Raw genomic sequence first — 13,304 nt, 5'->3', positions numbered from 1 at the left:
AATTCTGTTCAGAAAGTTCACTCCTCCAGTACCTTGAGGAGTTGTTTCTTTGTTTTGGATTAGAAGGTTCAGTTTTTCAGGTTTTAAGTTAATGTCTTTGATCTATTTTGAATTGATTTTTTTTATAAGGTGAAAGATGTGAATCTAATTTTATTTTTCTGCAGGACCACATCCAGCTTTGTCAGAACTTTTCGTTGAATAAGCTAGTGTTTCCCCTAATATATGATTTTTGCCTCGTCTGTCAAAGTTTAAGTGGACATAGCTTTGTTGGTTTGTTTTCAGGTACTCTCTGGTTCCACTGGTCTATCTCTCTGTTCTATGTCAGTACCAAGCTTTCTCTATTACTATAGCTCTATAGTATAAGAAATTAGGAAAACATATCCCATTCATGATAGCTTAAGAAATTTTAGTGCCAAGGAATATTCTTAACCAAAGGTAAGAGAGACATTATAATAAAAATTCTGAGATATTGAAAAAGGAAATCAAAGAAAATACTAGAGAATAGACTGACCTAGAATGTTCTTAGATTGGGAGAATTAAAACTGAGAAGACTCAACTACTGAAATTATTCTGCGTATTTAATGTAAAATCTATCAAAATTCTGTTGTCATATTTCACATTTCTATAAAAAAAACCCAAGAATTCATGTGGAGTCACAAAAGACCATCTATAGCTAAAGCAGTCCTAAGGAATAAGAACACAACTGGAGTTATCGCAATACCTGACCTCAAACTGTACTGCAGAGCTATAGTGACAGCCTAATGTTCTTTTCTTCTGAATTGTCTCAGCACATTTGTAGAAGTTAGCCTATACTTTCTGGGCTTTCTAGTTCATTTAGTTCTATGTATAGTTTGTGGCAATACTTCATTTTGTTGATTATCACCTCACTGTAGGGTGTCTAGTGAGTGTTAAAATAAGATAATGAGGCATTCAAGTTTGTTCTTAGTTTTCTAAGTTATTTTAGCTATTGTTAATTTTTTGCTTTTGCATCTAAACAGTAGGTCCAGGATGTTAACTTCTACAGAAAAGCTTGCTGGAATTTTGGTGGGATCGCATTTAACGACCAGATGAATTTGGGGATGATTGAAGTCACAACAAAATTGAGTTCTTTGATTAGCGAATATATTATAGCTCTTCAATAACTTGTGTTTTCTTTTAATTTTCTGAGTCATGTTTTGTAGTTTTTAATGTGCATTTACCTTAGTTACTGTTCTATCGCTGTGAAGAGATACCATGACCAAGAAGAAAGCATTTAATTGAAGGCTTCCTTAGTCCATCACCATCATGGTAGGTGGTCAGTCACGTCATGGTGCTTGAGCAGTAGCAGAGAGCTTTACATCCCGACCCACAGGCAGAAGGCAGAGAGGAGAGAAACACTGAACCTGGTGTGCTCTTTTGAATTCTCAATTCCACTCAAAGAATCACACCTTCTCCACTAAGGCCATGCCCAGTCTTTCTAACCCTCAAGCAGTTTCACTCTGATTACTAAACATTCAAATATAGGGTGTGATCCCCTGGAGGCCATTCTTACACAAACCACCACAACGTGTTTTGTATGCACTTTGGTAAATCTACCTATAAACAGTTATTGACAATAACAACATTGAGGTTTTTGAAGATACCATTTAAATGATATAGGCTGTTCATAATATGTAGGAATTGAATTTGTCTTTTATAATAAACTTGCCCTGAAACAAAAGTTTACCTGTTCACCTTAGTAAATTTGTGGCATATTCCTTAACATTTTTATGTAGATAATTATGCCATTCATAGGCTTTTTTTCAATCTGTATGCTATTTAGTTATGAGTTTTTCCACTTATCCATCTGACCTCCATCCATCCAGTTACATGCTCACCTCTCTACCTGTCTGTGTAGTTATTACTTGATAACTCTAGTTGCACTGACTAGACACTCTAACATAGTGATGAACAGAAGCTGTGGGATAGATATGCCTGCTTTATACAGGCTCTTAACAGAAAAGCATTGGATCATTTAACACTAGGCATAATCTTGGATGTATTTTATAATTATAAGTGTTTATTATGTTGGATGAGATTTCTGCATGGTCCTACTATGGCAGTGATGTATTTACTTAATCACTAAATATTATTACTTTTCAAATAACATTTTAGGAAAAGTAAATGATTATACAGTTTTGAATGAGTTTTGTTATATGCTGAATTTATAGCATTCTTATAATTGATCTTGATCATTGTTTACTATCCCTTTATATTTTTCTTAATATTCATGTTAATATAAAGGGGAGGGATGCTGGTCTGTTCTCATTTATTTCTCCATAGCCAGAAGCACAAGTCTATGTGTTCAGTTTGATTTATTTTAAATTTTAAAATAAAATTATAAAATACAACTGAAGATTGATAATCCAGTTGGTGTTTAGATTTACATTTTAGAGTAGTCTGGGTTGAAGAGATAAATTTTGGAATTAAATTCTTAAATGGTTAAGTGTTAAAGTCAAAATCATAACCATAATTGTGTATTATTGTGTGAGAATGAATGAATGTGATGAGAACTGGGCCCAGGGTCAGGCCTCAAGGAACGTTATTATTAAATACTAGGCAGAGGAAGATAAGCCAGAAAAAGTGGCAAGGAAAAGAACATTGAGAGATGTAGGAAATGCTAGGAATTGCTGTAGAACATTCTACAGGGAAGCTAATGTCAAGATTTTAATGTTGTCATGTCAGGTGAAATGAAAATTGAAAATTGGTCATTGCATTTTGGGACATAAAAAATTTGATGACCTTGCCCAGAGCAGTTTAAATAGATATTGAAACAGATATGAGCTTTTTTTGTGGTAGAATAAATGAAAATGAAGACAGTGAAGGAAGTACATTTTGATAATTTTTGGAAATTTGACTTCAAAAGGGATATGAGGAAGTTTAAGACTGGAACTGAGCAATGGTTTGAATAATTTTTTTTACTACTTTAAAACAAATTTCTTTTTAAATTAGGAGATGCATGGATTTATAGATATTCCAGGGGAAGACCCTTTGAAAGAAAGGTTAAAGAGTTGAGAAGAGAGGCAATTATCAGTATTGGCCAGCTCAGAAGATCTGCTATGTATGCAGTTCAGAGTTCAAGTTGAGGCTTGATATCAGACACAAAATGTGACATTTCTTCTTATGACTGAAGGAAGGAAAAGGGAAAATGTGCCTAGGAAGTTAGCTTTTCAAGTTTTATGGTAAGAAATTTAGAGTAACATCTAACTGACAGTTGTATCTTCTGGAAAAATGTTGGAAACACATTTGACCTACATTAAAATGGATTAGAAGTTTTTAGACTCTCTGTTAGCATTTAACCTGAAACTGTCTACCAGATCAACCATGGAGGATTGCAAGGCTCAGCCACCTTGGAATGTAGCCTGATCAGTTTGGTTATGAAGGGACTCAGTATTGCTGGAGACTATGGTAAGAATATTGGTGGTCACTTCGGCCCAAGGCTACTCTTTATCAAAACTGCAGACAAATAATTTCTACATTGGTGTCCCTGAAGCAAGGGTGGGAGGCTCAGGGTGGCAGTGGGGAGCAATGGCTTTTTATGTTATATCTTCTATTAGCAGGAATGGGAAGCCCCTCCCTTCTTCCCCTGTTTCTGGTCCAGTCCTAACTCATTTATATTGCTGTATCTAGTTCCTGCTGTTTCTAAATTCTGTGCATTTAACTTTTTACTCTTCTTGGTCTGTCACCTAGAGTCATTATATCACTTTCCTTTATTTGTCATATTGGGAAGTCAGCTCATGGCCATACCCGTGATAAGCCATGCTCTACCATTGACATTTATCCTCAGTCCTTATATTGCTATTAAAAATGGTTTTATCAGATCTTTCAGTTTTCCCATTTCCTCAAGTATTTTTCCCCCTGATTTTTTAAAGCCACTTCAAATTTCTTTAATGGTCTTACTCTCTGTTTACAAAAAGAAATAAAATACAAACAAACTAAAAATTAAAAAGAACTCTCTGCATTTTTAAAATTTTCAACCTTAATTTAATGTAGGCTATTACTGCCTTTGATGTCAGATGCCCTTCTATATATGTGTTGCTTTTATTGGCTAATGAATAAAGCTGTCTCAGTTAATGGCTTAGCAGAATAAAGCCAGGCAGGAAATCAAAACAGATATATATATATATATATATATATATATATATATATATATATAGTAGTTGGCAGAGTCAAGGAGATACCATGTAGCTGCCGAAGGAGACAGACACCACTGGAACTTTTACTGGTAGCTTATAACCTTGTGGAGATACACAGATTAATAGAAATGAGTTAGTTTAAGATGTAAGAGTTAGCTAGGGATATGCCTGAGTCATTGGCCAAGCAGTGTGGTAATTAATATAGTTTTGTGTGATTATTTGGCTCTGAGCAGTTGGGAAAAGAACAAACAGTCTCTGGTTACAAAATGGTGCCCAAATGTTTGGCAATGGACATTCACATAAAACCTAAGAAAGCTTAAAAAGTGTGCTTCTAGGCTCACAAAAACAGGAGCCAAGCACAACTTCTTGGTAGCTACATTCTTTTTTTTCTGATAGGCTCTGTTTGCTGGAGGCAAGCAGAGGCGTGGGTCCTTTAAGAGAAGACTTCCTGACTCAGCCTAAGCAGTAAAATCTATGCAGCTTCTTTGAGAGACGGCTTCCTGGTTTATGTTGGCAGCACAAACAGCTCTGGGTCTTTCAGGAGGCTGAGCACTTGAATGGGGTTTGTGGGCAGCATGCTGCAAGTTACTTGGTAGGGAAATATCTTCTTTTCATAGCACCAATTACTTCAGAGAGTTTGATGGGCACTAAAGAAACTTGTTATTGAATTTGTCTTCAAGGTGACAAGGCTAGTCATTTGGGCAAGAAACTGCTCTTACCTGGACTTCTTGATGGCATGCATTATGAATGGGATATGCAGGACCCAAAGAAAAATTACTGTTGAACTTGCCTAAAGGAGGTGAGACAGACTTTCAAGATTCCTGCTTCATGAAAGAGTCCACCAGATATCTGAAGGACATAGAAAAAAGTAACTGACTAACTGCCAGTACAGGCAAAACAGTCTGTTGCAAGGAGAGAGGGCCTGCTTTTGGTCCCAGCTGCCTGGCTAGCATACACCTGAAATAACCACACATAAACTGTATTCATTTAAACACTGCCTGACCCATTATCTCTAGCCACTTATTGGCTAATTCCCACATCTTGATTTAATTCATTTCTAATAATTTATGTTCATGACAAGGTTGTGGCTTACCAGGAAAGATTTAACATGTCTGACCTGATGGCGTCTCCATGGTGTCTCTCTGTCTGCCCTTCTTCCAAGCATTCAGTCCTGTCTTTCCATCTACCTAAGTTCTGCCCTATCACCAGGCCCAAAGCAGTTTCTTTATTAACCAATGAAAGCAACACAAATGTAGAAAGATCTCCTACACCAACAGTCTTTCAAATTTCCTGCCTTATGGAAAAGTCTGCTAGATATTATGGGCCTGTAGGCTGAAGATAGATGCCCCAATGTTACTAGAGAACTTTGAGAGACTGTCTAGGCAGCAAGATATTTCTTTCAATTCTAGAGTTTTGAAAGTTGCTTAAAATGTTGTTCTTGTTTACTTAGATAACATAATATCCTTCTGGGTTCTTTGATGGAGTTGAAGAATAGATAGTTATAATTATAGTTTTCCTTAGTTATGATAAAAGATAAATCAGATATAAAACTTTAGACTCATAAAGAAATATTGTAACTGTAATTCTTGCTTGATTCCTGTTTTGTTGTTTGTAATTTTAGTATGTTAAAGTTAAAGCTTTCCTTTTTATTTAGAGAGAAAAGGGGAGATGATGTCCTTCTGCATATATGTTGCTTTTGTTGGCTAATGAATAAAGCTGTATCAGTTAATGGCTTAGAAGAGTAAAGCTAGGCAGGAAATCCAAATATATATATATATATATATATATATATATATATATATATATAGAGAGAGAGAGAGAGAGAGAGAGAGAGAGAGTAGGCAAAGTCAAGGAGACGCCATGTAGCTGCTGAAGGAGACAGATGCCACGGGAACCTTAACTGGTGATGGCAATAAATGGAAATGGGTTAAGATATAATAGCTAGCTAGGAATATGTCTGAGTCATTGGCCAAGTAGTGCCGTATTAATATTCTTTCTGTGTAATTACTCAGTTCTGAGCAGTTGGGAAGCAACATCCCTTTGTGTGTTTGTGAGGTAGGGAATATAAATGAGAGTGTGCTCACCACACTGCATGTGGATGTCAGAGGACAGCTCTAGTCATTGGCCCTTTCCATCGTGTTTGAGGAATAATTTCTTTTATTCCCTCTTGTCTGCTAGGATTACTATTTTGTGAGCTTCCAAAAAGCCTCCTGTCTCTGGTTTCCATCACCATAGGAATGTTCTGGAATTATCAACACTTGTGCTACTGGATCAGCATTTAAATGGGTTCTGGGAATGAAAACTCAGGGTATAGTGTTGGCACAGCAAGCCTAGCCACCAAGCCATCTCCCCAGTCCTAGGTTATCCTCCTAAATACCATCTTCAGCTGCTTTTATTTTTCCTTAATTTTATTTTTAGAATTAAAAATAAAAATAAAGGGCTTCTAAAACACTCTTATGTGGTCAAGGACAGGGGACACTATTGTTTCTAATTATTCCAGAACTTACCATTTGAGACTGAAATAGTTTAAGGTTAGAAATGCCCAAAATGTGTTTTTGCTTTCCTTTTGTTTTCTTTAAAAATAGAACACCCAATGATATTTACAAATAGTCTCTGGCAAAGTGTTATGAAGACATTTGCATATTTAGATTATTTAGAGAATTAGAGAGAATTGGAAAGACAATAAATGTCTTCATATATTTAAGTTATAGCCTATGAAAAACGAGTTAGTTACTCATAAAAGAGAAAAGTGTATTTTTCATTTAAGCACCAAAAATATGGGATGCTTTTGAGAAGCAGTTTTGCTAGGTAAATTCCAAATGTTAAAAGCAGTAACCCTGTGTTGTTTTACTCTCATTAGCAGGCAGTTAATCAACAATATATAATTCACTGTAGACTACATACAAAGCCCTTTTTAGAACCTTCTAATGAATCATAATATTCTCAAGAATATTAGCTCTCCCTCTCTGAGGAGAACATAAGGAACTGATTTGCTCTTTGAAAGTCCTAGGAACCTTTTAACATATGAAATTACTGACATTGAGCCACACTGATGAGGGTATCAAGAAATATATAAACTGACTTTGAGGGCCCAGTGTTTAGTGTATAGGACTATTCACTACCCAGATGGAGTTTTGGTGGTCTGCTGAAATTAGTGGCCCCCATCCCTTCCATGGGAAACACAGGGAATGGGCTTCTTTGATGAGGTGTCCAGGCTGATGGCGTCAGCTGAAGCTCTACATCATTTCTTGGTATGTGGTGGAGCACCATCCCATCTCTAATTCTTCCTCCTTCTCAATGCCGTGGTTCAGATTGATGGTCTCTGCAGGTCAAGGTTTCTGGTATGTTGGCTTGACTCCTTGGAGAGAGGGCACAGATGAAGGAAAATCTTTTGTGGCTCGCCTAAAGCAGCAAGAACCAGGCAGAAATGAATATCTCACTCTTACTGATGACAAGCTATATGGCAAGACATTGCTGGCACCCAATCACTTGGGCTTTGTCAAATTTTTAGTTTTCAAAAACTCATCTGTTATTTTCAAATAAGTATGAAGTATATTTAAAACCCTCTTACTGACTCAACACTTCGTATGATATTCGCTAGTCTATAGATTTGCCATGAGACTAAAAATAAACTCCGTGGCAGCATCTGATTTAAAAGTTGAACATAATGATCTTAAAAATGTAATTTTAGAAGCAGGATATTTCTAAAAGAAATTTCTAGTTATTGGGACATGCTCACCTTAGGGAAGTGATAAAGTTTAATAGAGGGAATTTTTTTTATATCCTTACAATGACTCCAATAATTCAATACACTGACCAAAATAATCCTTGCAATGAATGCATTTAAACACCTTTGAGTATGAGATGGATAATTATTTTTAAAGAAAACATAGGGGGCTTAGGTGCACATTCAGGTTGCTATTATCACTGTTATTATTATTATTATTATTATTATTATTATTATTATTATATAGCAGTACCCTTTCCACTTGCTGGTGCATTAGAGGAACCACCTGGAGACCTCATGAGAGTGGAAATTTTCCCTCATTGGGCCTGGGGTGGGGCCTGAAGTTCTCCATTTGTCACCAGCTCCCAGATGATGCTGGTGCTGATGCTGAGAGTTTGCTGATAACTGAGTTGGCTACAGAGGAAGTGAAGTCAGTGCTACACTTACGGCACTCTTTAAACTAGAGAACTGACCTTATGTGATAAAATATATCTCTTATACCAAAATATAAGTTTAATATTTGAGAGGTTATTATTTTCAGTGGCTAGCCCAAAGTCATGATTTAAATGGCATAAGGGGAAGGCATTCAGCGCAGCTGCACAATTGGAAATTGCCATATATTTCAAAGTAAAATACGTGGCACTCACATGGCTTTGGAGTCAGGGTAGTTGGAAATCAATGGCTTGGTCCCCAGTGCTTCAGTTAATTTCCTTTCCCCATAAGGGCAGGTGTGACAAGTTTTGCGTGTGTTGTTCTGAGAATTCTGTCACACACTCAAGATGCATGACCATGTGAGTAGGCCATGAGACTGGAATTCAGAGATTTAGACTGGATATAATCGAGTGTGTGTGTGTGAAGTAGAAAGAGAAACATGATACAGTCCTGGAATGAAAGGAGAATAACCAGTCAGGCAGTGAGAGTTTAAGAGGATTTTTGTTTTGGTTTTCGAGACAAGATTTGTCTGTGTAACAACTCTAGCTGTCCTGGAACTAACTCTTTTTTTTTTTTTTTTTTTGCATTAGAATTTGAAGATGATGGGTTTTTTTTTTATTGAGAAAAGAAGAAAAAAAACATAAACAAAAATCAAGTTTCCACCTCCTCCCAGCCTCCCTTTTCCCTCCCCCTCCTCCCACCCTTCTCCCCCTCCTCCCACCCTTCTCCCCCTCTCCCCACCCTTCTCCCCCTCTCCCCACTCCTCTCCCCCTCCCTCTCCAGTCCACAGAGCAGTCAGGGTTCCCTGCCCTGTGGTAAGTCCTAGGTCCTCCCCCCTCCGTCCATATCTAGGAAGGTGAACATCCAAACTGGCTAGGCTCCCACAAAGCCAGCACATTAAGTAGGATCAAAACCCTGTGCCATTGTCCTTGGCATCTCATCAGCCCTCATTGTTCGCCATGTTCAGAGAGTCCGGTTTTATCCCATGCTTTTTCGGTCACAGTCCAGCTGGCCTTGGTGAGCTCCCAGTAGATCAGCTCCACTGTCTCAGTGGGTGGGTGCACACCTCGTGGTCTTTAGTTCCTTGGGCAGCTGAGGATTGGGAACCTGAAATGACCCTATCCTAGAGCAATACTGACGAATATCTTGCATATCATCATAGAACCTTCATCTGGTGATGGATAGAGATAGAGACAGAGACCCACACAGGAGCACTGGACTGAACTCCCAAGGTCCCAATGAGGAGCAGAAGGAGGGAGAACATGAGCAAAGAAGTTGGAACTAACTCTTGTAGATCAGTCTAGTCTTGAGAACTCACAGAGATCCGCCTGCCTCTGCCTTCCAAGTGCTGGGATGAAAGGTGTGTGCTGCCACCACCACCCAGTTTAAGAGGAAATTTAGAAAGTGAGTTCTCACACAGGCGAGTAGGAAAGCGGCAGTGTGGTAACCCTTTCAGACACCTGCTGAACTGAAAACCAAAACCAAACAAATAGGAAACAGACTGAAGTGCGTTCGTGAGCACTGGACAGCTCAGGACCTTATGCTGAGTCACTGCATGGCTTGCTTTTCAGAAGCAGCCCATACTTCTTTGTATATTCGTCTCTGTCAAAAGTCTACCTGCTATGTTTTTTGGAATGCCCTTCTATCTTCTACCTTTTCCTGTTTTTTTATTTTCTTTTTTTGCCTCTGTTCCCTATCTCCTCTTGTGTTTGGCTATGCTTTCTGGCTGTCATATGCCACATGAAGTGTTGTCTTCAAGAGGGTTTAAAATATTTTTTTCTTTTAAAAAATTAACTAATTAATTATTTTTTTTGCATATCAAAATATTTTTCTTATTTGAAAATAAAAACTGAGTTTTTGAAAGGTACAAATCTGATATGATGACTGGATGATGCTGACCAATCTGCTCAGCATGTCTCTAGTCATTTTGCTGATATCCTACTGGGCCCAGGAAGACTCCCTGCCCCATGAGGAACTGCAGCTATTTCAATGGATGGAATTAGCACATGCTTTTCATTCTGGTGCTGACCTAACTACTTTCCCATCACTGTGGTAAAACACCTGACAAATCATTTAAGGGAGGAAATGCTTATGTTGGTTTGCAGATTCAGAAGAAACAGTCTGTTATGGGCCAGAGGCATGCATGCAATGACAGGGGCACACTAGGGCGGGAGAATGTAGCAGTAAAAACATGCGGTAGCACAGACATGCAGGGCATGCCTTGGCAGAGGCATGTAGTGGAAGGGGCATGCAGTGCTAATCACGAATAGTGGTAGCATTTTCACATCATTACCACAGACCAAGAAGCAGAGACTTCTAGACCCACTCCTGCTAACATGTCTGTCAACTAGACTCCTCATCCTAAAGATTCCACAATCTGCCAAAATAGTCCCACTCTCTTGGCAGCAAGTGCTCAGAAAAGGAACCAATGCCATTCATTCCACAGTCAAACCCACGATGGTCTGAGATGTCTAAGCCGTTGCTAAGCCATGACTTAAGCGATTGAAGCAGTTGCGTAAGTGACAACAGCAGAGTCTGGTTGGATTTTGATAAAGGAATGCAGAGCTAACTAGGAATGGACAGCAGCTTTTCATCTGGGAGGGAGGAGTTCCTGGAGGGTAGACCATTTACAGGGATGATCCTTGAGCCATTTTGCCTAGGTTTAAATGCTACTTTGAAATGTGCAGATTTGTCTTGGAAAAATTATTTCTTCGAATCTCAGTTGTTGTTTTTTTAATTCACGCGCGAATTGGAAATCAAACATTCAGCATAGTTCCTACTCCAACTATTCAATGGATGTGGGCAAGAGCAGCGCATACCAGTGCTCACACGTACGTGCACCATGCGTGTTTTATTGGTTAGGTGTGATATGATCCGTGAAGGAGGTTTATAAAGAGCAGTAAGGCAGACTTCTCGAAAAAGAGATGCAGATGAGCATAGAGGGCAAATGAGTTCACGTTGGGGACATTTAATGCACTGCTCTTCGGATATTATTGATATTTGTCAGGAGAACACATCTTCGGGGACACTCTGCAGCACGTAATAGAATAATGGAATCCGGGTCATCTGAGTTCTTTTATCTTCTTTGCCGCTCACTCAGTGATTGCCATTTATGAAATCCACTACTCTCATTCTTTGGAGATGGAGCTAAGATTTTTTTTTCCTATGTAAACTGAGCTCTAATTAAGACCTTTAACCTCGTGAGATCCTTCTAACAGCCGAGTTCACCAACTCGGATATCATTAAGGAAATAAAAATTCCCACCGGCATTAGGTGTTTAGAATCAGTACCTAAATGACAGCTGGAAGCCGGGTAATGATTCGAAGGCCAGGATATCGGTGAAGGTAGATAATCACTGAAAATCGTGGAGACTGTCAATCAGGATACAGATTTACACAGACAAATATCCTTATCACCATTTCCCTCTTATTTTCAGGACTCAAATCATGGATTATTGAATGGCAAAATGCCAGTCTAAATGGAATATTTGCTAGCTTAAGGTTTATTGACTTCAATTTGTTGGTCAAAATTACTAACTTTTTATGTTGAAGTGTTCTGGTGCTGACATGCTTGGGGGAGAAATTGAGCCACAGTGGTGATTGTACAGCAAGGAAATCAGCAGAAGAGGAAAATTAAATGCTAGGTGATCGTTTGAAGTCAGCAACGATGGGAGCGAGTGGGCGGGTGAGTTAAATTTTTAAGTGATTTAGCAAATGATGCTAAGAAAGTGCCGCGACATCATTTTGGATTTTCTATTATAACAAATTGTAATTGATCATCTTTTGGTACTCATGTAAGAAAAACCACTTTACAGAAAATTTTCACTGCCCTAAGCAACTCATACAAAAAAAAAAAAATTCCCCTACCTTTTGTTGAAAAGAATACCCTGAAATAGATTTCATTTTTAAATCCCAAGTTGCTTGAAAACTTTGTCAAGAGGTATCAAAGAAGTGCCTTTTACTCCAGAATGCACTGGAATCAGCAGTAATAGTTAGAAATAATGAAATCAGGAATGACATTTTCTGCGTCTCCCTGGGATGGTAGGTCATGGTGTGAAGTTTTCAGAGGAGGACAGATCCATTTATTTCTCTTTCCGTCTTCTGAGCAAATGTATATTATCTTGTTAAAAAAAAAGGATGATAGAATATCTTCCTGGATTAGTTTTAACCTGTTCCTCATGTATATTAAAATATACGCCAAGCCTCCACTGCCTGAGGAGAATGAAGACGATGCTTCCTTCAATCTCTTCATTTTTCCAAGAAAGCAAATATTAGAGTTCGTATTTAATACAACTTCACATGTCTTTCAGCGGATGTCTTAGGGTCTGATCTTAAAGTTATTTTTTTATTGGATTAATTTCTGCTTTAGTTTCTCAGTGGCTCATATGCTATCTCTCTGCTCTTCCGTTCATTCATTTCTTACCCATTCCCTAGAACTTAGAGATAGATGTTTATTTCCACTGATGGTTCTAGACTTATTCTCTTCTAAGATCGGAGATCCAAATTAGGTATATTTCTTGAAAACGTATTAGCAGGGTGATTATAGTTCACACTCTTGTGTCATATATATTTCAGAGTCCTAGAAGAGAAAAATTTGGAGTGTTTTCCCTACAAAAATAATGATGTTCAAGGTGATGTATATGCCAGTTACCAGTACGTCATCATTATATAACGGTTATTTATTATATAAAGGTTATGTGTATGAAATCACACAATAGCCTTAAGTATATACAACCATTGCGCGTCAATCAAAGAATGAAATAGAACTTAAGGAAAGCAAAACTTGTAAGAAACAGGGAGTTTGATGACTTCGTTTTAATACGATTCTGCTTCAGAAAAGTTTTCTAAACTTAACTCTCCGTTGACCTGGCCTCCTCTTTACTTGTACAGTTTGGGTCTTTACAGATCTGAAGGACATCTGAATATGAAGCCAACCTGGTGAAGTTTAGTCTATGCCTCCCTTTTCCCCTCTTTTTTTCATGTATTAGCTTA

General features: G+C 38.0%; 1 protein-coding gene across 3 annotated transcripts in view; it reads left to right on the top strand.

The window, feature by feature from the left end:
- The window catches only part of Grm8 (glutamate metabotropic receptor 8), an 837,648-nt gene that overhangs the window by 129,657 nt on the left and 694,687 nt on the right, over window positions 1–13,304 (top strand). The window lies entirely within an intron of this gene.

Source organism: Microtus oregoni, unplaced genomic scaffold (genome assembly GCF_018167655.1).
Source record: "Microtus oregoni isolate MIOR12 unplaced genomic scaffold, Mior012 000026F_ref0000081, whole genome shotgun sequence".
Taxonomy (NCBI): Eukaryota; Metazoa; Chordata; class Mammalia; order Rodentia; family Cricetidae; genus Microtus; species Microtus oregoni.
The sequence above is the reverse complement of the archived record's forward strand: the minus strand, read 5'-3'. Positions and strand labels throughout refer to the sequence as shown.